At 46.3% G+C, this 27962-nt stretch overlaps 1 pseudogene across 1 annotated transcript; it reads left to right on the top strand.

Moving 5' to 3' along the window:
• The first annotated feature begins 13 nt into the window (after nt 1-13).
• Nucleotides 14-27802, top strand: LOC309566346 (annotated as a pseudogene). Its single transcript, XR_014226145.1, has 4 exons — nt 14-180; nt 17880-18012; nt 20568-20656; nt 27556-27802. The product of XR_014226145.1 is annotated as an uncharacterized misc_RNA (transcript).
• The last annotated feature ends 160 nt before the right edge of the window (nt 27803-27962 follow it).

Raw genomic sequence — 27962 nt, 5'->3', positions numbered from 1 at the left:
ATGTTTGTTATAAGCCAGCTGCGTCCCGACAGATCTGAATGTAACTATGGGAATTCTCCATAGCAATGACCCAAGGAGCGAGGAAGGAGTACAAGAGAAGCCCGTCTGTCTGCTATGTCACATCCGCTTGGCTTTCCTGACTGCTCCTGTCTGCCGCAGCAACACGGCTCTGTCCCAAAGGTAGGAAACCCTCTAGTCTCTGCTGCCAGGCTGCTTCCCACAATGCACTGCAGGTACAGAGACGAAGAGATGTCTGTAATACTGCAGCTGTCATACTATTGCACTGGATCAGAAATAAGATAATCTTAGTCAATCATTCATAAAAAAATGTGAAAAAAACCTTCCACGCTAATCCTATATCTACACAACTTACTAATATAAACCAATAAGGCATAAATCTGTGATAAATTATATAACCCCACAGGAAGCAGCCAACCAATATGCATCCCTCTATCTGTACACATGCAAGAAAAAAAATCCAAACTATCCAGCGCTATCCTTCAATACATCAAATGCATAAATAAATCACCATTATACAATAGATAAACTGCATTCATTTTCAATTTCCATAAAAAATAACAATGTGTATATATATATATATATATATATATATATATATTTGTGGTCGGTTAATTTATGATGGTTAGAACTGCGTGTATGGTTAAGTCGGTGTGGTGTGCCGGAACCGACGTAGGGGGTAGGCCTGTAAATAAAAGAGGGCCCCCGAGGGGTAGTGTACCAAGGAAGAGGGTGAAGGCGGGTGGGGTGACAGCGTGAGATGCGGCAGGCGGGGAAGGGAGGAGCAGCGTCTTAAAGGCACGCTAGCTCCTCCCACAAATACAGGCCTGCGGCCTTTCACATATACGTATATATACACACTCACTGGCCACTTTATTAGGTACACATTGCTAGAACCGGGTCGGGCCACCTTTTGCCTTCAGAACTTCCTTAATTCTTTGTGGCATAAATTCAACAAGGTGCAGACATCTCAAGTCTCCCGCAAGTCGCGGGAGACTCCCGCTTTCCGCCCTGAGCTCACGGACACCCGCGAGCTCAGGGCAATATCCCGGCTCTGTGTGTGTGAGTCAGATGACTCATCGATGCAGGCAGAAGAGTGTGTCAGCAAGCCTGCACGGAGTGATATGAGTCATGCACTCCGCCTGTAGGAGGAGCTGCAGAGAGCAAGCAGAGGCTTTGCTCTTTAGTACAGCCACATCTTATACTCCAGGAGGCATTTTGGCGCGCGGGGGACCAATCATCGTGACACCCCACTCTGTGACAGACAGTGACCTAACCTGAGAGCAGCACCAGAGAGCCAGCACCTATGACCAGCGCCAGTGACCAGCACCAGTACCAGCACCAGTGACCAGCACCAGTACCAGCACCAGTGACCAGCATCAGTGACCAGGCCAGTGACCAGCACCAGTGTACAGCATCAGTGACCAGGCCAGCACCAGTGACCAGCACCAGTGACCAGGCCAGTACCAGCACCAGTGACCAGGCCAGTACCAGCAACAGTACCAGTACCAGCACCAGTGACCAGGCCAGTACCAGCACCAGTGACCAGGCCAGTACCAGCACCAGTACCAGCACCAGTGACCAGGCCAGTACCAGCACCAGTGACCAGGCCAGTACCAGCACCAGTACCAGCACCAGTGACCAGGCCAGTACCAGCACCAGTACCAGCACCAGTGACCAGACCAGCACCAGTGACCAGGCCAGTACCAGCACCAGTGACCAGTACCAGCACCAGTGACCAGACCAGCACCAGTACCAGTGACCAGGCCAGTACCAGCACCAGTGACCAGGCCAGTACCAGTACCAGTGACCAGGCCAGTACCAGCACCAGTGACCAGTACCAGCACCAGTGACCAGACCAGCACCAGTGACCAGGCCAGTACCAGCACCAGTGACCAGGCCAGTACCAGCACCAGTGACCAGGCCAGTACCAGCACCAGTACCAGCACCAGTGACCAGGCCAGTACCAGCACCAGTGACCAGGCCAGTACCAGCACGCGTGCGTGTGTGTGTGTGGGGGGGGGGGGGCTCACCTACCTGAAATTAGTTTTTGCAGGTTGGGATGTCTGAAGGTGTTGCAAACATTCCTCATAGATTTTGGTCCATATTGACATGATAGCGTCATGCAATTGCTGCAGATTTGTCGGCTGCACAACCATGATGTGGATCTCCCGTTCCACCGCATTCCAAAGGTTCTATATTGGATCTGGATGAGATCTGGTGACTGTGGAAGCCATTGGAGTACAGTGACCTCATTGTCATGTTCAAGAAACCAGTGGTGAGATGATGTGAGCTTTGTGACATGGTGCATTATCCTGCTGGAAGGAGCCATCAGAAGATTGGTACACTGTAGTCATAAAGGGATGGACATGGTCATCAACAATACTTAGGTAGGCCGTGGCATTTAAACAATGCACAATTGGTACTAAGGGGCCCAAAGTGTGCCAAGAAAATATCCCCCACACATACCTCCCAACCGTCCCGGAATTCGCGGGACTGTCCCACAATTTGGAGTGAGTCCCGCGGTCCCGCGGAGCGGGCTGAAGTCCCGACAAAATCATCTGGCCGGCCATCTCTTCTCCCCCTTCCTCCTCCCAGCTCCGCCCCCGTCTTCGGCTCCTGCCTCTAAGCGCCGGGAAACAATCAGAGACACAGACTGTAGTCAGGGCGTCTTTAATGCAGGTAAAAACGGGCTGTCATTTTTGGGGTGCCCAAAGCAGTTGCCCCTTGCTGCCCACGCTTGCCAAATGTCATGGCTTTGTCTAAGCTGCTGTCCCGCTGTGCTCATTCCGGCAGAGCCACGGTTGGGACAGCTTGCAGCCATTTCACTCCATGATTGCTGCCCGCCCACTGTTCACACATTATCACCCCCTGTACCTCCCCCCAGTGGCGTACCAAGGGGCGGGGGGGGGCGGGGAGGGGGCGGCCCGGGCGGGGAGGGGGCGGCCCACCCCAGGTGCCACGCACTGGGGGGTGTCAGCTGGTGTCCTGCCCGGTGTCGGGGGGGGGGGGGGGGGTGGAGCGCCGGCGGGAATAAGGGGCGGAGCCGCGGCGGAAGAAGGGGGCGTGGCCTCGACCAGAAGAAAGGGCGGAGCTTCAGCGGGAAGAAGGGGCGGAGCTTCGGCGGGAAGAAGGTGAGTGCCGAAGTGTGTGCTGGATAGGAGGGGGATGGGGCAGCTGCATATGAGGAATTCATCTTTCCCTAGCTCCCTGTCCCCTTCAGTGCTTCCACCCCCCTGGTTTTCCCTGCCCACCCCCCAAGTGCTACCTGTCCCCCCCCCCGCAGTGCTCTCCACCCCCCTGGTTTTCCCTGCCCACCCCCCAAGGGCTACCTGATATGTGCCCTCCCAACCCCCATAGTGTGTGCCCTCAGGTTCTGATATGTGCCCTCCCAACCCCCATAGTGTGTGCCCTCAGGACCCCCTGATATGTGCCCTCCCAACCCCCATAGCGTGTGCCCTCAGGACCCCCTGATATGTGCACTCCCAACCCCCATAGTGTGTGACCTCAAGACCCCCTGATATGTGCCCTCCCAACCCCCATAGCGTGTGCCCCCAGGACCCCCTGATATGTGCCCTCCCAACCCCCATAATGTGTGCCCTCAGGACCCCCTGATATGTGCCCTCCCAACCCCCATAGCGTGTGCCCTCAGGACCCCCTGATATGTGCCCTCCCAACCCCCATAGCATGTGCCCCCAGGACCCCCTGATATGTGCCCTCCCAACCCCCATAGTGTGTGCCCTCAGGACCTCCTGATATGTGCACTCCCAACCCCCATAGCATGTGCCCCCAGGACCCCCTGATATGTGCCCTCCCAACCCCCATAGTGTGTGCCCTCAGGACCCCCTGATATGTGCCCTCCCAACCCCTATAGCTGTGGCTGTGTGTGAGAGAGGCAGAGGCTGGGCGGGATTGCCGTGTGTCTCATTGTAGAGGGGAGTTTGTGAGACTACAATATCCAGCATGTCTATGGAGGAGGAGCTCTCCCCCCTTTCTCTTCTCCCCCTTTTTCTTCTCTCCTCCCTCCCTTCCCATCCTATACCCCCCTCTGTCCTCACTTCCTCTCTGTCCTCCCCCCTTCCTCCCCCCCCTTCCTCCCTCCCCCTGTCATCTCTCCCTCCCTCCCTCCGTCATCTCTCTCTCCCTCCCTCCCTCTGTCATCCCTCTGTCATCCCTCCCTCCCTCTGCATTGAAAGGGGTCACGCTGGCCATTCTGCATTAAAGGGGTCACGCTGGCCATTCTGCATTAAAGGGGTCACGCTGGTTATTCTGCATTGAAAGGGGTCAGGCTGGTTATTCTGCATTGAAAGGGGTCAGGCTGGTTTTTCTGCATTGAAAGGGGTCAGGCTGGTTTTTCTGCATTGAAAGGGGTCAGGCTGGTCATTCTGCATTAAAAGGGGTCACGCTGGTCATTCTGCATTGAAAGGGGTCAGGCTGGTTATTCTGCATTGAAAGGGGTCAGGCTGGTTATTCTGCATTGAAAGGGGTCAGGCTGGTCATTCTGCATTAAAAGGGGTCAGGCTGGTTATTCTGCATTGAAAGGGGTCAGGTAGGTCATTCTGCATTGAAAGGGGTCACGCTGGTTATTCTGCATTGAAAGGGGTCAGGCAGGTTATTCTGCATTGAAAGGGGTCACACTGGTTATTCTGCATTGAAAGGGGTCAGGCTGGTTAATCTGCATTGAAAGGGGTCAGGCTGGTTTTTCTGCATTGAAAGGGGTCAGGCTGGTTTTTCTGCATTGAAAGGGGTCAGGCTGGTCATTCTGCATTAAAAGGGGTCACGCTGGCCATTCTGCATTGAAAGGGGTCAGGCTGGTTATTCTGCATTGAAAGGGGTCAGGCTGGTTATTCTGCATTGAAAGGGGTCAGGCTGGTCATTCTGCATTAAAAGGGGTCACGCTGGTCATTCTGCATTGAAAGGGGGCATGCTGGTCTCTCTGCATTGAAAGGGGGCACGATGATCTCTCTGCATTGAAGGGGGGCACGGCATGCTGGTCATTCTGCATTGAAAGGGGGCACGCTGGTCATTCTGCATTGAAAGGGGGCACGCTGGTTATTCTGCATTAAAGGGGTCACGCTGGTTATTTTCCATTAAAGGGGTCACGCTGGCCATTCTGCATTAAAGGGGTCACGCTGGTTATTCTGCATTAAAGGGGTCAGGCTGGTCTTTCTGCATTGAAAGGGGTCAGGTAGGTCATTCTGCATTGAAAGGGGTCACGCTGGTTATTCTGCATTGAAAGGGGTCAGGCTGGTTATTCTGCATTGAAAGGGGTCAGGCTGATTATTCTGCATTGAAAGGGGTCAGGCTGGTTTTTCTGCATTGAAAGGGGTCAGGCTGGTTTTTCTGCATTGAAAGGGGTCAGGCTGGTCATTCTGCATTAAAAGGGGTCACGCTGATCATTCTGCATTGAAAGGGGGCACGCTGGTCATTCTGCATTGAAAGGGGGCACGCTGGTTATTCTGCATTAAAGGGGTCACGCTGGTTATTTTCCATTAAAGGGGTCACGCTGGCCATTCTGCATTAAAGGGGTCACGCTGGTTATTCTGCATTAAAGGGGTCAGGCTGGTCTTTCTGCATTGAAAGGGGGCACGATGATCTCTCTGCATTGAAGGGGGGCACGGCATGCTGGTAATTCTGCATTGAAAGGGGGCACGCTGGTAATTCTGCATTGAAAGGGGGCACTCTGGTCATTCTGCATTGAAAGGGGGCACGCTGGCCATTCGGCATTGAAAGGGGGCACGCTGGTCTCTCTGCATTGAAGGGGGGCACAGCATGCTGGTTTCTCTGCATTGAAGGGGGCACACTCTACCTTGATTACTGAAGGCCCCTTTCACACTTTTGTGACCTCAAAGTCACGCAATTTTTAACAGCGTTCTTTGCCGCAAAGCAATGCCTATTACATTTTTCTGTTTGCGCCCCCCAAAAGAGGGCATTTGGGTTGGATGGAGCTGGGGGGCATTTGGGGTGGATGGAGCTGGGGTGGGAATTTGGAGTGTTTGGAGGTTGGATGGGTGTTTGGGATAGATAGTGCTAGGGTGGGCATTTGAGGTGGATAGAGCTGCTGGGGGCATTTGGGGTGGATGGGGGGGGGGTGTATGGAGCTGAGGGGGCATTTGGGGTGTATAGAGCTGGGGGGGTGGATGGTGCAGAGTCTGACCCTTACATTCTGTACATTACATACTCCTGTCTCCTGCATTCTGTACATTACATACTCCTGTCTCCTGCATTCTGTACATTACATACTCATGTCCCCTGCATTCTGTACATTACATACTCCTGCACTATATACACAATACTGTACATTATATACATCTCACCAAAGTCTTCATTGTCTCAACAGTTGCTGGTTGCTATGCAGTCTCTGACTATTTTAATGAAGTTCTTCTTTAAGGTAGGCTGAGCAATCAAAGCATATTTTATGAGTACTAGGAAGTCTGGGTTTTGTTTACCCTATCCCTTAAGCCCCTCCCACTGCTAAGCAATTGGCCACACCCACAATTTGCCGCGGCGCGCGCAAGGCGCGCCGCAGGTTTGTTTCTCTTTCAGTGTCCCTCATTGCGAAGTTCAAAAGTTGGGAGGTATGCCCACACCATTACACCAACACCACCAGCCTGAACCGATGATACAAGGCAGTATGGATCCACGCTTTCATGTTATTTACACCAAATTCTGACTCTACCATCTGAATGTCGCAAATTCTATAAAAAAATAACAATGTATATACAGTATATATATATTGCTTCTTATATGAATGACACCAAGCTGAGAGCTGCACACTGGGATTGACCAGACAGTGGAGCAGTCCCACTATAATACTGCAAAGGTGTATATTGGCCTCCTTTAGTTAGTGAGGTCTGTTGCAGCAGGTGAGAGGACAGCCACAGGTGGGATGAAGGGCACAGTGGTGAATAAAGTCAGATACTCAACATTCCTTTGGTAAATAGGACTGCACTATTCACAAAGACTGAATACTTCTTATCATATGGACTTTTCTTTTGAAAGACGGGACTTATGCTGATTGATTATATACACTCGCCAGCCACTTTATTAGCTACACCTGTTCAATTGCTTATTAACACAAATTGCTAATCAGCCAATCACATGGCAGCAACTCAATGCATTCAGGCATCTAGATATAGTGAAGACAACTTGCTGAAGTTCAAACCGAGCATCAGAATGGGGTAAAAAGCAGATTTTAAGAGGAAGTAAAGACAGCAGTGGCGGCTGGTGTGTTGAGGGCGCAGGGGTGCCGCCCCCCCATCCATGCATTCGGCCCCCTAAGCTACATGCAGGGGCGCCGGACGCATGGAGTACAATGGGGGTTTTTTTTTTTTCATCATCTGATTAGAGCCAGAGGCTCTCATAGGGCGATGCAAAGGGTGGAGCCGGGGCGCAGAGCAGTGCGTCCCAACTCCACCCATTGTGTGACAATAGCGAATGAAAATTCGCTATTGTCACACCGATCCTCCTCCTGGCCAATCAGGAAGCCGAGAGCCGCCGCTGGTCCAGAGTATCCCTAGTCCCGCCGTCAGCAGCAGAGAAAGCAGAGTCTGTCCGGGCCGGTCATCGTGAGGTCCGGTCATTGATATCAATGTACAAATACTGTACTGGCGACCCTAGCATAAGGAACAAACTATTCAGAGAAAGGAGATACAATAAGACACATGGCCACTCACTAAAACTAGAGGAAAGGCGGTTTAACCTTAAAGTGCGTAAGGGGTTCTTCACTGTAAGAGCGGTAAGGATGTGGAATTCTCTTCCACAAGCAGTCGTATCAGCAGGGAGCATTGATAGTTTCAAAAAACTATTAGATGGGCACCTTAGAGACCACAACATACAGGGGTATACAATGTACGGTTAAAAGCAAACACACATACACATCATAGGTTGAACTGGATGGACTGATGTCTTTTTTCAACCTCACTAACTATGTAACTATTTAACTATGAGGAGGTAAGTGATTCAATGCAGCCGCTGCCTCAGACTCAGTGCCTCCCTCCTCTCTCTCCTGTCACTGTGCGGGACTGCGGACTCGAGTCCGGCGGTGGTGGGGGGGCACACCGTGGTCACTCTACATTGAAGGGGGCATGCTCTGGTCACTCTACATTGAAGGGGGCATGCTGTGGTCACTCTACATTGAAGGGGGTACACCGTGGTCACTCTACATTGATGGGGGCATGCTGTGGTCACTCTACATTGATGGGGGCACGCCATGGTCACTCTACATTGAAGGGAGCACGCTGTGGTTACTCTACATTGAAGGGAGCATGCTGTGGTCACTCTACATTGAAGGGGGCACGCTGTGGTCACTCTACACTGAAGGGGGCACGCTGTGGTCACTCTACATTGAAGGGGGCACACTGTGGTCACTCTACATTGAAGGGGGCACGCTGTGGTCACTCTATATTGAAGGGGGCACGCTGTGGTCACTCTACATTGAAGGGGGCATGCTGTGGTCACTCTACATTGAAGGGGGCATGCTGTGGTCACTTTACATTGATGGGGGCACGCTGTGGTCACTCTACATTGAAATGGGCATGCTGTGGTCACTCTACATTAAAGGGGGCACACCGTGGTCACTCTACATTGAAGGGGGCACGCAGTGGTCACTCTACATTGAAGGGGGCACGCTGTGGTCACTATACATTGAAGGGGGCACGCTGTGGTCACTCTACATTGATGGGGGCATGCTGTGGTCACTCTACATTAAAGGGGGCACACCGTGGTCACTCTACATTGAAGGGGGCACGCAGTGGTCACTCTACATTGAAGGGGGCACGCTGTGGTCACTATACATTGAAGGGGGCACGCTGTGGTCACTATACATTGAAGGGGGCACGCTGTGGTCACTCTACATTGATGGGGGCATGCTGTGGTCACTCTACATTAAAGGGGGCACACCGTGGTCACTCTTCATTGAAGGGGGCACGCAGTGGTCACTCTACATTGAAGGGGGCACGCTGTGGTCACTATACATTGAAGGGGGCACGCTGTGGTCACTCTACATTGATGGGGGCATGCTGTGGTCACTCTACATTGAAGGGGGCATGCTGTGGTCACTCTACATTGATGCGGGCACTGCTCACTGGTCACTCTGCATTGATGGGGGCACTGCTCACTGGTCACTCTACATTGATGCGGGCACTGCTCACTGGTCACTCTGCATTGATGGGGGCACACTGTACCTTGATTACTGAAGGCCCCTTTCACACTTGTGTGACTTCAAAGTCACGCTATTTTTTACTGCGTTTTTTGCCACGAAGCAATGCCTATTACATTTTTCTGTTTGCGCCCCCCAAAAATTTTGAGCACCAGCCGCCACTGAAAGACAGTGATTTGTTTTTGTTTTCTGTTACCTGAAAAGTAAAGGCATAATGTGCTAGTATGCATTGCATATTAGCACATTATGTGACACTTACCTACAAACTAAGTCCTCGTCGTCCCCACTAGAGGCCGCATCCATCTTCACCCGTCTTCCTTCCGGGTCTGTGGACTCCGGCTGTGCTACTGGCTGGAGCCGCGTGATGTCACTCCCGAGCAGGCACAGGGCTCTGAAGAAACGGTATGAGCGTCCTTTCCTTCAGAGCCGCTGACGTCATTGCTTCAGTATACAGTAAATATCTCCTAAACGGTGCAAGTATAGGAGATATTTACAGTACCTATAAGTAAGCCTTATTATAGGCTTACCTATAGATACAAGTTAGAGAAGGGGGTTTACAACCACTCTGTAAGTGACTTTGAATGTGGTATGGTTATTGGTGCCAGACAGGCTGGTCTGAGTATTTCAAAAACTGCTGATCTACTGGAATTTTCACGCACAACCATCTCTCGGGTTTACAGAGAATGGTCCAAAAAGGAGAAAATATCCAGTGAATGGCAGTTGTGTGGAGGAAAATGCTTTGTTGATGTCAGAGGAGAATGGGCAGACAGATGATAGAAGATGATAGAAAGGCAACAGTAACTCACATAACCACTCGTTACAACCAAAGGTATGCAGAATACCATCTCTGAATGCACAACACATTGAGCCTTGAGGCATATGGGCTACAGCAGCAGAAGACCACACCAGGTGCCACTCCTGTCAGCTAAGAACAGGAAACAGAGGCTACAATTTGCACAGACTCATCAAAATTGGACAATAGAAGAATGGAAAAACATTGCCTGGTCTGATGAGTCTCAATTTCAACTGCAACATTCAGATGGTAGAGTCAGAATTTGGTGTAAACAACATGAAAGCGTGGATCCATCTTGCCTTGTATCAATGGTTCAGGCTGGTGGTGTAATGGTGTCAGGGATATTTTCTTGCCACACTTTGTACCCCTTAGTACCAATTGAGCATTGTTTAAATGCCACGGCCTACCTAACCTTGTTACTGACCATATCCATCCCTTTATGACTACAGTGTACCCATCTTCTGATGGCTCCTTCCAGCAGGATAATACACCATGTCACAAAGCTCAAATCATCTCACCACTGGTTTCTTGAATGTGACAATGAGGTCACTGTACTCCTATGGCCTCCACAGTCACCAGATCTCATCCAATAGAGCACCTTTTTGGATGTGGTGGAATGGGAGATTTGTATCATGGATGTGCAGCTGGCAAATCTACAGCAACTGTGTAATGCTATCCTGTCATAGGGACCAACATCTCTGAGGAATGTTTCCAACACCTTGTTGAATCTATGCTATGAAGAATAAAGGCAGTTCCGAAGGCAAAAGGGGGTCAAACGCAGTGCTAGCAAGGTCTATCTAATAAAACCGGTGGTGAGTGTATATATATATATACAAATTGTTTTTAAATTGATCATTTATGCACTTTATCTAGTGTAGGGTGGTCATTTATTTATGTATTTGATGTATTGAAGGATAGAGCTGTACTTTGTGAGACAGTAATCGTTCATAAAACACACCAACAAGGCTACTAATATAATTATTGTGATGTCATATGTGAAGTGATATTAGTGTTACAGACCAGAGTGTGACACTATTAATCCACCTTCAACTTTCTCTCCTGACCCCGGGTGCATGGCCAACAGAGACACGGCAGAAATCGATAGGCAACAAAATGGCAAAAAGAGGATCTCAAATATTAAGGCTAGGTTCACACTACGGCGATCTGATTTTTATCCGATTTTCAATGGGATTATGTAGTGCAACTTGGATGCATCCTTGATAAGATTTGTAGAGCATTCTATGCACCAAAGTAGTACAGAAAACTTTTCCAAAATCGCAGCATGCTGAGTTGCATTCATGTGCACAGGCACGATTGAAAACAATGTGATTTCCATTTGTCATACGATTCTGTGCGACTCAATTCCGATCGGAAATCGTACTAGTGTGAACGGAACCTTAAGCCCGTACACATGCACAGATTGTTGGCCGACCGATCTGCCGTCTTTTATCCAGTGTTGTTGTGTTGGTTGAAATATGCTCTAGACTTGCACTGGACTTTTGTTGGCCAACAAAAACCAACTTCAGAAGTGATGTCATGTGCTGGTTTACTTTCCGTGTGTTTTTTCTTCTCTGAGCATGCCCAGTCTTGCTCATCTGATTTTTGTCTGCCGAAATCTGTACTGACTGACGAACAATCGGCCGTTCTGTTGTTGGCCAACAAAAATTTTATAGCATGCACACCTGATTTTTTTCGGCCGAAAAGTCGCAGTTGGTTGTCGGAAGCATCATACTAACAAGCCTACAATCGGCCGATCGGACGTTGGCCGACAATTTACGGCCAACAATCTGTGCGTGTGTACGGGGCTTAACTGAGATCTCAATAACAAAATATGCAGTAAAAACCACCAACATTTCAGAGATTCTCAGGAACCCTTTTTCAATGTGATAGACAATGTGCAAGCTAATTAACACCTATTTACACCCATCAATCAAAACACAGCCCCCCTGTGTATCTGAGGATTTCTGGTGATCGGCACTGGTCATCCCTATGGTTGTGGGTTGTGGTACAATTAAGACAAAACTACCATGGGCAAATAAAGCTAGAACTGAAAAAGGTAAGGTTCCAGCCTTTATAAAAAATCAATGAACAGGAAAGTAAACTGCTTGCCCTCGGAGTGTTCCAGCGATCATAAAAGCCTAAATCAGGATATCTGTAAAATTCAAAACAGAAGGGCACTATGGCACGTGTACTCAATGCATGCACTGTCATTTTCCATTATTATCTGTGCATCCGCCTCAGATACCAGAAAAGGAAGTCTGTGAAATCAAAAATGGGATCCAATACAAAAATATATGAAAAAAGAAAACTCCATAATAACTAAAAAAAAAAAAAGAGTAAAAATATTAATATAATAATATATGATAAAAAGGAAAACTATATTAAATAACCAGCATGAAAGCCATCCGAAGGGCTCATTCAGAGGGGTGCTGACTCCCATACGGTCACACGACCGCGCTTCCAATGTAGGGCAGCTCCTTCATTTCAAGAAATACATCCCTGACCCTTTTCCAAAAACACACTGCACAGAACTGCATGATGCTGCAGCACCGTGTGGTTTGGTTTGTTAGCAGATATGTGGGGGTGTCATTAACAAGTAATGGCACGCTGTGCATCTGATAAAGAGCAGCACATTTCTCAGCATGATGGGAAAGCACCAGATTTTGCGTGCGTTATTGACATGCAGTGATGTGATCCTAGCTCCAGGCTCTGCTGCCTCTGAACACTAGTTTCATGAGATGTGCTGCTCACAGCTTACTCTCTAGCAAGAACAGTACCTACTGTGTCCACATCTCCCTGCTTCTTTCTCACCCATTTTCTTTATCCCATTTTCACTTGGCGATTTGGAATCATGGGCGGAATTGGCAAGATTATGCATGCAATTCCAATTCGTAAGGCAAATTGATGCAAAATGTGGTGCGATTTTGCTGCGATTGTTGGGCAACAGAATTGTTTTTCAGTTGTGGCAAAACAGGCCTTTAAAAATCATGTGAAGCTTGCTACCCAAAAACAGGAGCTTATTTTGGGCGACAAATGGGCATAGGGCAGCCCAGTGAAGTGAATAGGCTGTGCTATGTGTGACACACAGTATCGCGTGAAAATCACCCACACAAAATCATGAGTGAGAACATAAGTTCCCACTATGCGATGTGTAAATGGGGCCTGAATATTCCCTCTTTAAATACCCAATCATCAGGGGGTAGCTCTTGACATGAGAAATTTAAATTCTTTCTCTATCAGAACAAGACATATGTAGGGACTAGGGTTGCCACCTCTCATCCCTTTAAACCAGGACACATACAGTATCTCACAAGTGAGTACACCCCTCACATTTTTTTTAATATTTTATTAGAACTTTTAGAGCCCATTCACATTGAGGCGACACGACTTCGGGGGGCGACCTGTGAAGTCGCGTGCACCGCTGTGCACCGCGACTCCAGCGCGACTTGCAGAGACTTCACATAATGGAAGTCTATGCAAGTCGCTCCGAGGTCGCCCCAAAGTAGTACAGGACCCTTTTTCTAAGTCGGACCAACTTGTGTCGCTCCTATTAGAACGGGTCCTGTACTACTCAATGGACCGCGACATACCGCGACTTGTCAGGCTGACAAGACGCCTGACAAGTCGCGCTAATGTGAATGGGATCTAAATGTGACAACAATGAAGAAATAACACTTTGCTACAATGTAGTGAGTTTACAGCTTGTATAACAGTGTCAATTTTCTGTCCTCTCAAAATAACTCAACACACAGCCATTAATGTCTAAACCTCTGAATGGAAATGTCCAAATTGTGCCCAAAGTGTCAATATTTTGTGTGGCCACCATTATTTTCCAGCACTGCCTTAACCCTCTTGGGCATGGAGTTCACCAGAGCTTCACAGATTGCCGTTGGAGACCTCTTCCACTCCTCCATGACAACATTATGGAGCTGGTGGATGTTAGAGACCTTGCGCTTCTCCATCTTCCATTTGAGGATGCCCCACAGATGCTCAATAAGGTTTAGGTCTGGAGACATGCTTAGCCAGTCCATCCCCTTTACCCTCAGCTTCTTTAGAAAGGCAGTGGTCGTCTTAGAGGTGTGTTTGGGGTCGTTATTATGTTGGAATACTGCCCTGCGACCCAGTCTCTGAAGGGAGGAGATCATGCTCTGCTTCAGTATGTCATGTCACAGTACATGTTGGCATTCATGGTTCCCTCAATGAACTGTAGCTCCCCAGTGCCAGACCATGACACTCCCCACCATGCTTGACTGTAGGCAAGATGCACTTGTCTTTGTACTCCTCACCTGGTTGCCGCCACACACGCTTGACACTAAACTCTGAACCAAATAAGTTCATCTTGGTCTCATCAGACCACAGGACATGGTTCCAGTAATCCATGTCCTCAGTCTGCTTGTCTTCAGCAAACTGTTTGCGGGCTTTCTTGTACATCATCTTTAGAAGAGGCTTCCTTTTGGGACGACGGCCATGCAGACCAATTTGATGCAGTGTGTGGCGTATAGTCTGAGCACTGACAGGCTGACCCCCCCACCCCTTCAACCTCTGCAGCAATGTTGGCAGAACTCATACGTCTATTTCCCAAAGGCAACCTCTGGATATGACGCTGAGTACGTGCACTCAATTTCTTTGGTCAACCATGGTGAGACCTGTTCTGAGTGGAACCTGTCCTGTTTAACCGCTGTATGGTCTTGGCCACGCTGCTGCAGCTAAGTTTCAGGGTCTAGGCAATCTTCTTATAGCCTAGACCAGTGATGACAAACCTTGGCACCCCAGATGTTTTGGAACTACATTTTCCATGATGCTAACCTACACTGTAGTATGCATGAGCATTATGGGAAATGTAGTTCCAAAACATCTGGGGTGCCAAGGTTTGCCATCACTGGCCTAAGCCATCTTTATGTAGAGCAACAATTCTTTTTTTCAGATACTCTGGGAGTTCATTGCCATGAGGTGCCATGTTGAATTTCCAGTGACCAGTATGAGAGAATGAGAGCGATAACACCAAATTTAACACACCTGCTCCCCATTCACACCTGGGGCCTTGTAACACTAACGAGTCACATGACACCGGGGAGGGAAAATGGCTAATTGCGCCACATTTTGGACATTTTCACTTAGGGGTGTACTCCCTCTTGTTGCCAGCAGTTTAGACATTAATGGCTGTGTGTTGAGTTATTTTGAGAGGACAGCAAATTCACACCATTATACAAGCTGTACACTCAGTGGCGGCAGGTCTACAGGGGGCGCAGGGGCAGAGGATCTGTGGGCAGAGGAAAAAAGAAAAAAAAATGATATTTTCAGCCCACTAGGGGCGCCGGACCTAGTGGTGGGTATGGGGGGGGGGGTTTCACCCGACGTGCGGCGGGCAGAGGCGCCGATTGGCGGCCTTCTGGGGGTCATCGGGCGCAGAGCAATGCGACACTTCCCACTTTAGTGATGTCCTGCCTGTGATTGGTCCAGACTCCAGCCTGGACCAATCACACAGGAGGACATCCCGGGACCTGGTGATGTGATGCGTGGGGGCGGTGCGTGCGCCAGTCCCTAACCGTCCCGGCGTCACGTAATCACCCTTCCGCCCGCCGGCCCTGAGAGAGCAGAGAGGAGAGCCGCGCGCGAGGAGTCGGAACTCGGAGTCGGAAGTCAAAAGATTTGAAGAAGAGTGTGAGAACATTCGTCTCCAGGCAGTGATTGTGACCACTTCCCACTGGTCCAGAGTCCGCAGGCGCAGACAGTGAGTAGTCCCGCACTCAGCAGCAGCAGACCGTCCGTGAGTGAGGTAAGTGATGCCTCAGGGGGAGGCCCGGCCCGCACACTGTCACTGACACTGTCTGCTTTGATAGTAGATTGCTTTTCAGAGGGCGGTATAGCAGTGGCTGGCAGGTGTTCAGGAGGCACTGCTGGCACCTGCTTTTTTTTTTTTTCCTTTTTTTATGCGAAACAACAATTTGGGGCAAGGGTTTGGCCCGCAGTTGTGGTGTGGCCCCAACTGGGGCAAGGGTTTGGCCCGCAGTTGTGGTGTGGGCGAGTTTGATAGTCAGTGCCACCTGTCAAACCTTGAAGCCCGAGTTAAAAGTTCCACAGCTGTGGCATGTGTAGAGCCCTGTCAAGCTGTAATGTTAGAATTCTGTTGGGGGGCCTGGGCCACCAGTGTCATACAGCCCTATCAGATCTACGATCTCCACTGCAGCAGTGACCCAGTGTGGTCAAGAACACACTCTCAGCCTGCTGATTGGAAAATGAGGCCACAGTACACTGATGAAATCAACCTTCTGCTCTCTCCTATAAGCATGTTCAGTGTCAACACATGTGCACGGCAGAAGAGCCTAATTGGCTCCTGTTACTGCCCCACCCTCTGCCAATCTGAGTTCTGCTCAACAAGGCATTATGGACATCTGGAATCCAGACACATTCTGGTATTTCCATTAGTTGCATTTAAAAATACATTTCATTTTTTGTATTTTATTTTCGAATGCGTAATTATTGTGCCTAAGTTCTGCATTAACCTTTTGCCACCCACATCACACATATGCCATAGCAATAAGGGTGGACTTTAACACTCAGGTTTCTCTGTTGGGAGTGCTCCCAGCACAGTGACCAACCTGTCATAGACAGCTCCCAGTCTCTAGTAATGATCGGGAGTTGGTGGGACCGGCTCTTGATCATGTGACCAATCACAGTGGTCACATGATCGGGTAGGCCTTCCTGCCCCCTGGGCATAAAGACCCTGTTAAATGGACATCAGTGCTGGATGGGGAAGGGTCAATAAACATATTCCGAGACAAAACCACTTTAACAAATAAACTTACAGCCATGATGATTATAATGTTCATTCACATATGGTGTCTAGTATGGGGGAAATGTATACTTTTTAAGTACAAATTCCCAGCTTTGGCCTGTCTCCTCTTGCTGGGTGTAGAAGGGCAGACATCTAAGCTAGAACAGTAATACGACTTTTGCTGGTCTTCAAAGCCGTAATGGATTTTCCAACTTGGCCAACAGGTAAATGTGGTACGCATGAGGTGGTAGGCTCATTTCTCTATAGAGAAGAATGATCGGAGACCGCTTGCATAGTGATTTTCCATCAAGCTGACAAGTCCCTGCATGTGATGTACCTCGTGCGAGTCTTTCCGATGAGAGTTTTCTCACCCCAGGAAGATGGATAGCAGAGCTCAGGAAGGAGATAAACGGGCAAGTTCAACAAGTACAAAGATGTGTAAACCACCTGGTTACTTCCCACAGTCCTCCCAGACTCCACACTCTTGGTTGACTCTTCCCTGACTCTTGGCTGTCCTCACACCTGCTCCCGTGCATCCAGGACAGGACTCCTCCTTGTGTTGTAGAGGATCCCTTTAGCACACAAACTCAAGACCCAAGGTCACCCCCCTAGACAAGGGGGTTACCCTCAAGGGCCTGCAACAGCCTCCTTAGCATTCAATCTTTAATCCTCCACCAAAAAGCACTGCCCCTGCTGGGCTGACCCTAATTATATAAGAGGGGAATGCCCCCTGCCAGCCCACTTGCTAGGAAATGGCTTGGGTCCTATTCTTCTGAAAACTTCTCCAAGGTTCCAGCAAGTAGGGGGAGGTACCAAAGGTGCTACCTAATCAGTCATCCAGCCTCCCTGAGTCACTCACCCTGACCTGGGGTCAGCCCAGGTTTTGCTGCCAGCCAAGCCAAACAATTTGCCTACTCTAACAACTATATACACTTCTAGTACACTAGAGGGTGCTACACTAAAAAAATCTGAGATTATGAAAAAGGGGAGGGGGTGATTTTTAAGAGTTAAACGGGGTAAACGTATGCTTTAAAGAGACTAAGACAATGGCGGAAGGGCAGAAATAGGAGAAAACTTTGTTGCTAAGGATAAACGGCATTGTTGTAGCTTTTCCTATTTCTCATATTTTTCAGATTTTAATCATGTCGTATGTTGCAGCCATGATGACTTTTCTGGGGCTGATCTCAGGCATATTTACAGTCTCCTCCCTGGCTCAGAAGATGACTGGAAGTTTATCTGAGCAAGGCACTGTTGTCCCTGCTGAAAGTAAGTAGTGTACTGGGCTGTCTAAAGCAGTAGGTAGGCATGAGAGGACAGAGGCCATGTAAACCTTTTTTCCGTCAACAATCTCACAGGAGACCACTAGTCAACCACTCTTGGGGGGTGGGGGTTAGCAACTGACAAGGGCAGAAAATCTGTCCCAAATGCTATTGTTCCCTAACCTTGCTCCTTTTCCTTGTGCTTACTTGAGAGGAAGAGGTGGGAATCATATGCTCTCTAAACCTTAAAGTGGAACTAAAGTTTTCATGCTTACATGTCCCACAGCCTTGTGATGGCATCCTTTTTCTGGGTGCAGGTCTTTGGGCCTGCTCATTGTCCAATAGGGGGTGACGTCACTCCTATGCATGTGCAGGAGGTCGTCATCCCAGCACTCGGAGACCGGCCCAGCATTGTAAGCTGAAGTACAAATGTGCAGCTCAGTTCATTGTTGGAGGAGATGGCGAGCGGGCAGGTACGGGCATTTTATTGCAGAAGAGACTGTGCATGTCTCTTCTGAAATAAAAACCTACCTGCTTGCACCTTTTTACAGTGGAACTTCAGTTCCACTCTAAAGTAGAACTATGGGAAAAACTTTTTTTTCATTTTAGAGTAAGAGTAGTGGGAGGGTTATAACCCCTGTCAACTGCATCAAGGGCTAAATTACTCACCTCCTTTCCGGCACTGTCCTTCACAGTAACTCTCTTCTCCACCACAAGACGTCCATAGACTTCTGGGTCAAGACTTCGTATATAAACTGTTTAAAAATATTAAAGGAACACATCAGATTTCAATGAGGAAAAATATCATGCTGGGTATCTATACTGATATGGACTGGGTAATGTGTTAGGAATGAAAGGATGCCACATTGTTTGATGGAAATGAAAATTATCACCCTACAGAGGGCTGAATTCAAAGACACCCTGAAAATCAAAGGAAAAAAGATGCAGCAGGCTAGTCTATTTTGCTGAAATTTCATTACAGCAAATCAAAATGGTGCTTAGTAGTTTGTATAGCCCCCCACAAGCTTGTATGCATTCCTGACAATGTCGGGGCTTGCTCCTAATGAGGCAATGGATAGTGTCCTGGGGTATTTCCTACCAGATCTTGACCAGGGCATCACTGAGCTCCTGAACAGACTGAGGTGCAACCTGGCGGCGTTGGATGGACCGAAACATAATGTCCCAGGGATGTTCTATTGGATTTAGGTCAGGCAAGCATGGGGGCCATTCAATGATATCAATTCATTCATCATCAAGGAACTGGCTGCATACTTTTGCCACATAAGGCCAGGCATTTTTGTGCACCAGCAGGAACCCAGGACCCACTGCACAAGCGTAGGGTCTGACAATGGGTCCAAGGATTACTGTACAACCCAGTGGCAGTCAGGGTGCCATTGTCTAGTCTGTAGACGTCTGTGCATCCCTCCATGGATATGCCTCCCCAGACTATCACTGACCCACCACCAAACCCGGTCATGCTGAACGATGTTATAGGCAGCATAGCGATCTCCATGGCTTCTCCAGACCTTTTCACGTCTGTCACATGTGCTCAAGGTCAACCTGCTCTCATCTGTGAAAAGCACAGGGCCCCAGTGGTGGACCTGCCAATTCTGGTTTTCAATAGCAAATGCCAATTGAGCTCCATGGTGCCGGGCAGTGAGCACAGGGCCCACTAGAGGATGTTGGGCCCTCAGCCCACCCTCATGAAGTCTGTTTCTGATTGTTTGGCCAGAGATATTACACCAGTGGTCTGATGGAGGTCATTTTGTATAGATCTGGGAGTGCTCATCCTGTTCCTCACACAAAAGGAGCAGATACAGGTCCTTCTGATGGGTTAAGGACCTTCTACGGCCCTGTCCAGTAACTGCCTGTCTCCTGGAATCTCCTCCATGCTCTTTGAGACTGTGGTGGGAGACACAGCAAACCTTCTGGCAATGGCACGTATTGATGTGCCATCGTGGAGGAGTTGGACTGCCTGTGCAACCATAGGGTCCAGGTATTGCCTCATGCTACCAGTAGTGACACTGACCCTAGCCAAATGCAAAACTAGTGAAACACAGTCAGAAAAGATGAGTAGGGAAAAAAATGTTTGTGACCTCCGCCTGTAAAACCATTTCTGTTTTTGGAGTTGTCTCATTGTTGCCCATCCAGTGCACCTGTTGTTGATTTCATTAACTCCAAAGCAGCTGAAACTGATTAACAACCCCCTCTGCTAATTAACTGACCAGATCAAAATCCCAGGAATTTAAATGACTTGGTGCTATACTCTGATTAAAAAGTGTTCCTTTAATTTTTTTGAGTAGTGCAGTAGGCAGCCTCAGGGAAGGTGTGGGGATTTCCAGAGAGTGGCATTGGGCTGTACTTTGCATTGCATGGTTCTTCCACTTTTATCCCCAAAGAGTTTTGCAAATCCCTACCTTTAACCACAATTGTCTTGATGTGATAAAACAAGGCAAACCTACAGTACAAATGTTTTACTTCGACACTGCCCAGTCTTTTACTGCTTCCTTATATATAAATATATGTCCACTAATGTGCTATTATGTACAATCTTTTCCAAAGCTCGGCTGTGTGTAGACTGCCATGCGTTTGAGTTCATGGAGCGAGCTTTGCAGGACCTCAACACAGCAGCTCACAATTTGGACACTCAGGTATTTGCTTCACCACTAATAATACTAAATTGTGCTCCTATGATATAAATGATATGGTAGTAACAAAAGATTTTAAAGTGTGTATATATAGCCAGAACTTTTTGGTTTTGGAGAGAGAAGGTAATTGCCAACGGTGTCCCATTGGGAACATTTCTGTTTACGGTTTGCCCGAAGATTACCGTAATTAAAGATTTCCTCACACCTTTTGCTCTTGTGACAATGCATGCCGGGACAAACGGAGGCAGTGAGTGGGGACAAGCAGGGAGGAAGAACCATGAAAAATAGAAGAACCAGAACAGACTGAGTGTGGACCAGGATGAACCATGAGGGTGGACCAAGACGTTGCCAATAACTTAATGCACCTAGGCAGCATGCTGCAACACACATAACCGGTGTTCTAAATTATCTCTATTTTATCTAGAACAAAAAATTGTTTTGGTTATACATATACATTAATTGGGAGAAAAAAGAGGAATAAAAAGAGATTCACAGAAATAGTACAGTACAAACCACGAAGTAAGAGAATAGATGTTTTTTTTTTTATATTTCTTGGACTATAGTGAGTCTTCAGCTTCCTCTTATCAACACCCCTTTTAACATAATGACTATAGATGCCAGCAGTAATCGAGGACATTACATATACCAGTCCTTTTGCATATACAGGCAGAACCTCCCTTCCAACTAAATAATAGTCCCTCCTTTCTCTCTCTATCAGCTTCCCACAGCTCCATTTTAATTAGCGAATCAAAGATATATTTAGAGATCTAGAAAAGAATGAGGCCATAAAGAGCAGTGGGAGACACAAAACAGTAGTCATTATGCAAGCTCCATTCATTAAACGAGTATTTTTAACGACTTTGATGAATTAGCCAGTTTATTTTAACCAGCCATCTCACACCATCATTGGTGCTATTGGCGGCAGAAGGGCTGTGTTACTACTGCTGTGATTTTTTTAACGTGAGTTATGAATATGCAAATGTAATCAGTATCACGTGAGACTGGGGGATTGAGCATTAGTCCTACAGGTTTTTTGTAAGTAGATGTTTGATGCTATTTGTGGAAATTACTTTTTTATTACACTTAAATTTTTATTGATTAATAATCAATACATACATAAAGAAGAAAAAAAAAACCAACAAAACTCGCAATGCTCAAATAATTCATAATCCCTAGCTACTGCTACTAATTCCTCTAAATCATAAATTGAATTCACCGCTCCCACCCATTCCTTCAAAATAGGTATTCTAGTCGACTTCCAATATTTAGGAATAATAGATTTCGCAGCATTCAACATATACCTTACCAACGACTTTTTATTCTCGCTAAGTGGCTGACCTGTTATATTCAAAAGGCAACATTCAGGGGTAGGATCGACCGGAATATTAATTATTAATTGGATCTGCCTCGACACTTCTTTCCAAAATTTTTGTATGTTCATACAGCTCCACCATATATGTACCATTGTGCCCCGATCCTCGCCACATCTGCAACACAAATCTGATATTTCCGGAAACAACGCATGTAGCTTAACGGGTGTATAATACCACTTAAGATTACTTTTTTAATCTGTATATAAACAGACAAATAATGATAATGAGCTCACTTATCAGCCCAAAAGGGTCATTGGGGCTTTTTTTTACTAGTGTATTGCAGTAAATTAAGGCAAATTTAGCATGAGACACTGCAACACACAACAATGCATAAAACAGCACACACAACAATGCATAAAACAGAAGGTGTTGCCATTATTTTGAATGGCACCCAAATGCATGTAGGTGGGATGCTACAATACAGTAGTGTAGTGCACCACAACCCAACCCACAGATGCGTGCTGTGTTTCGCTGCATTAAAAAATGTTGCATGGCCGGTTTTATGTGCTTTGGTTCATTGGCATCCTGTTTAACCACTTTAAGACTGGAAGATTTGACCCCCTTCCTGACCAGGCCCAATTTTGTGATTCGGCACTGCGTTATTTTAACGGACAATTGCACGGTTGAGCGACGCTGTATCCAAACAAAATTTATGTCCTTTTTTTCCCCACAAATAGAGCTTTCTTTTGGTGGTATTTGATCACCTGTGCAATTTTTAATTTTTGCGCTATAAACAAACAAAGAGAGACAATTTTAAAGAAAGAAATCAATATTTTCACATTCTGCTATATAACATTTCCAAAAAAAAAAATTTTAAAATCAAAATTTTTTAGCATTTTAGACCAATTTGTTTTCTGCTACATATTTTTGGTTAAAAAAAAGGCCGCAATAAGCGTATTTTGATTGGTTTGCGCAACAATTATTGCGTTTACTAACTACGGGAAAAGATTTGTCATTTTTATTGTTTTTTTTTTTACTAGTAATGGCTGCGATCTGCGATTTTTTTTTTTTGGCGGGACTGCGACATTGCGGCGGACAGATCGGACCCCTAACTGACATTTTTGACACTTTTGGGGGGACCAGTGACATTAATACAGTAATCAGTGCTATTAATATGCACTGTTACTGTACTAATGACACTGGCAGGCAAGGGGATAACCCTATGGGTAATCAAAGGGTTAAATGTATGCATCATGCTTACTGACGTGTGTGTGTGTGTGTGTGTGGGGGGGGGGGGGTTCTGTGACACAGACAGAGATCGCAGATTCAGCCACGCTGAATCCTGTGGTCTCTCCCTGTCTGTCACTAAGAAGATCTGCCTGCTTTGTTTACATAAGCAGGCGGGTCTTCTCACACTTTCCCCGATGATCGGGGAAGGGAGGCAGCGATCGCCACCTCGCCTCCTCCGGCCCGACTCACAGGTGTGGCATATCAAGATGCTGATTAGACAGCATGATTATTGCACAGGTGTGCCTTAGGCTGGCCACAGTAAAGGCCACTCTAAATGTGCAGTTTTACTGTATTGGGGAAAGGGGGGGGGGGGGGATCCAAGGCAATTTTGGAGGTGAAAATGCTGGATGTGAAGGTCCTGGGCTGGTGTGGTTACACGCAGTCTGCGGTTGTGTGAGGCCAGTTGGATGTACTGCCAAATTCTCTGAAACTCCTTTGAAGACGGCTTATGGTAGATAAATGAACATTCAATTAGTGGGCAACAGCTCTGGTGGACATTCCTGCAGTCAGCATGCCAACTGCATGCTCCCTCAAAACTTGTGACATCGGTGGCATTGTGCTGTGTGATAAAACTGCACATTTTAGAGTGGCCTTTTATTGTGGCCAGCCTAAAGCACACCTGTGCAATAATCATGCTGTCTAATCAGCATCTTGATATGCCACACCTGTGAGGTGGATGGATTATCTCAGGAAAGGAGAAGTGCTCACAAGTCCAGAGAGTTAATAAGTAGGGATGATCGAACTTTTGAAAAGTTCGGTTCGACCAGAACACCCGAATTTCCCAAAAGTTCGGTTCGGATTTCAGAACCCCATTGAAATCAATGGGACCCGAACTTCGGTAATCAAAAAACACAATTTTTAAGCCCTAAAACCCAATAAATGCCCCTAAAAAGTGCCTAGGGTTCTGGGTCATGCCCCATTAACTATTAATCACACAAAAAAAGTTCTTAAAAATTGTCATTTTTGATAAAAAAGCCAATTATTGAAAAAAAAAAAAGAGATTTTTTGATTTTTACTTTGGATTTAGTATCGGGGGGGGGGGGGGGGTCTAAAAGGTGTGCATGTAAAGTTTCAGCTCTGTAGCATGTCCAGAACCATGAAAAAAAAAAAAGATAATTTTTCAGTAGAACAGGGATGTGGGTCGGGACCCTCCTTTAACTTTAACACCTATATGATCTTTTTTTCTGGTTCTGGACATGCTACAGAGCTGAAACTTCACAGGTACACCTTTTAGACCCCCCAGACACAAAATCACACAAAAAAAGTTCTTAAAAATTGTCATTTTTGATAAAAAAGCCAATTATTGAAAAATTAAAAAAAAAAAAAAAAGAGATTTTTTGATTTTTAGGATTTAGTATCTGGGGGGGTCTAAAAAGTGTACATGTGAAGTTTCAGCTCTGTAGCATGTCCAGAACCATGAAAAAAGATTGTTTGTATTAGAACACTTTCAGCACAGGAGGTTGGCTCCGCTGCTGTAACACCTTGCCGGTTTAATAGAAGGCATTTTTTTGGGTTCTTTGCAGTCAGGAAAAACATCTGAACTTGTGTATAGTGGTATATATACACACATACATATATTTATATACACACCTAGACATATATAGGTGTGATAGTAGCAGAAATATATTACTGTAAATGATTTCATTAGCGCAAGCATATATTTCTGCTACTATCACACCTATATATGTCTAGGTGTGTATATAAATATATGGATGTGTGTATATACACCACTATACACAAGTTCAGATGTTTTGCCTGCCTCCAAAACCCCCCAAAAAATGCCAGCAAAAACACACCTGGGCATTTTTTTTTTTTTTGACGCTAGCGTTTTTTGGGCATTTTTTTGGGTTCTTTTGAGGCAGGCAAAACATCTGAACATGTGTATAGGGGGTATATATACACATATATGTCTGAATATATACCCCTAGACATATATAGGTGTGATAGTAGCAGAAATATATTACTGTAAATGATTTCATTAGCGCAAGCATTTATTTCTGCTACTATCACACCTATATATGTCTAGGGGTATATATTCAGACATATATGCCTATATATACCCCCTATACACATGTTCAGATGTCATGTCTGACATCAAACATGTCCTCAAAAAAGCACTGGCAGTGGCAGCCCCTGCAGCATAAAAAATGCTTGGCTGGTGAGAAGCCATATGGGTGTGCCGAAGCAATTCAGAGAAATGATCGTTTCTCTATAGCGGTCACCCTGCTATGGAAGGGTTTTGTCACCCTGCCATAGCAGTCACTGCCAGTTAACCCTACACTACACTACGGTCCCCTTACACTTAACACTTTCCCTACAGAAACTAAATTTTTGAAGCTAACTTAAGTGTAAAGGAGCACTCTAACTACACTAGATATCCCTTTCCTCACACTAAAAATAGCTAAATGACACTTTTAAAGTAAAATTAACAGAACTGCTTCCACTCTCTTCCATGTCCAGTATAACAATGCTAGGAATATGGCGGGGGCGATCTTATATACTGGGGGGCGTATTCACTAATGATTGGTCTAGGGACCCCCTAGTCACTCCAATCACATTCCTAGCATTCTCCTGCCCCCTCAATTGGCTTTTGCTAATGGTTCTGGTCCAATCACGGGCTTTTAAAGCCCATTTCCTGAAGCATTGCATTTTGGGCGGTTCTGGTTGCCGAATTCCGAACTTTTTGGGCAAAAAGTTCTAAATTTGTCCGAACCTTGAACACCCAATGTTCGGGCCGAACCGATGGTCGACCCGAACCGTTCGATCATCCCTATTAATAAGGTACCAAGCCATGAAGAGCCTTTTGAGCGAGCAAGAGGATCCTAAAGTCTATACGGAACCTAACTGGTAGCCAGTGCAAAGACTCCAGGATAAGGGTGATATGGTCACTTGTACCAGACCTAGTGAGGGTTTTGGCTGCAGAATTTTGAACAAATTGTAGTCGATTAATAGTGGATTTAGGTACACCAGGGAGTAGAGCATTGCAGTAGTCAAGTCGGGAGAACACAAATGTATGGATCCACTTTTCAGCTACAGTGTATGATAGCAAAGGACGCAGCAGAGCAAGGTTTCTCAAGTGGGAAAATTATGTTCTGACATTTTGTAGATGTGGATCAAAGGTTAAACTAACTTCAATTATCACCCCAATGTTTTTAAGCTTAGACTGAACCTCAAGGACGGTGCCATTGATAGGCTACCAGAATTGGCCTTTCATAATTGATGGGGGTGCCAATAAGCATGACATCAGTCTTGTCATAATTTTAATTGAAGGAAATTTTGGTAAATCAAAGTTTTTTTATATTGTAAATACTCATATTTGGGGGGCTACTGGGACTGCTGAAAATCTTATTTCTGGAGGACTGCTAAACATAGCACTCACTCATTCGGCACTACCACCATTCAGAGGACACATCATTTTCAGTGAATATAAGGCATTTTCTGATTGGACAAGGTTCGCATCATGACATCATCTGGCCCTACTCCCAAATCAAAAAAAAAATATGAGTCGTTCTATGAATGGCAGCAGAGCAGAGAAACTCCAAGTGTGTAGTGGGAAAGCTGTTGAAGCAACAACTGGAAGACCACAACTTTTACTGTAACAACTAGAAGACCACAACTTTTACTGTAACAACTGGAAGACCACAACTTTTACTGTAACAACTGGAAGACCACAACTTTGACTGTATGTAGCGCAGACTACTAGACTGAGTACATTGGTCTAGCTTGGCTCGATGTAAATACTCATATTTAACATTTGTGGGCCACTGGGGATGCTGAAAATCATTGTAGTCAACACTACAAACACCTCCACCTTGTGCAGGGGGAAAGCCGATAGAACAGCACCCGGAAGAGCATGGCTATTTCTGCATATAGTACAGACTACTATGGTAAGTTTCGGCATCCCTAGCAGCCCATCAGATATGGGGGAGAGGAATGTATTAATGGCATTTGGTCATGTTCTGCCATTAAGAGTTTTTTATTTTTTTTAAGCAAAGTTGAGTGTCAGTGGGTGACAGTTCTATAATAAAAATACATTTAATTAAAAAAAAAAAAATTAATCCAATAATATAGATGTTCAAGTAGACTTTATGGAAAATGGATGCACTTCGTTAAACATTATGAGCTACCCCTTGGCTGGGTTAGAATATTTCAAACTACACGTACTGGCTTTTCATCTAAATGTTAGCGTACCTTTTAACATAGATTGATGTCATGTAGCCTTTCTTTTTTTATTCTGTAAAATCGCAATCAATGACATTTAATATGTTCATGAATGTGTTTTGATGTGCTGTTTTTCAGACAGAGAAACTTCTTCTAAGGATAGAGGAACGGGACTTGTGTTACCGCATTGTGCAAAGCCAGGAACTCCAAAATAGCATCTGTATTACCAAGACTAGAAATGCATAACCCCTAGTAACACTTTACTTTGCTATATCACTGCAATGCTATTCACTATGAGATTTTACCAAAAAAAGTCTCACAAAATACTAAGGATTGTATTAAGAACACCCTGTATTTATCAATGCTGCCTGTGCAAAAGACATTTCAACAAGTAATAGACAATGATTGAAATCAACAAGAAATAGTTTATGGAAATAAACAAGAGCTAGATCATGGTGATGGAAATCAATAGAATTGTCAGGTGCTCTCTGTTTTAAAACAAAATCTCCCTATAGATTTTTTTTTTACCTATACATTTAATACCA

This window comes from Pelophylax lessonae, assembly GCF_965119305.1.
Source record: "Pelophylax lessonae genome assembly, chromosome: 1".
Classification (NCBI taxonomy): domain Eukaryota; kingdom Metazoa; phylum Chordata; class Amphibia; order Anura; family Ranidae; genus Pelophylax; species Pelophylax lessonae.
This window is presented reverse-complemented; position numbering and strand designations above follow the sequence as displayed.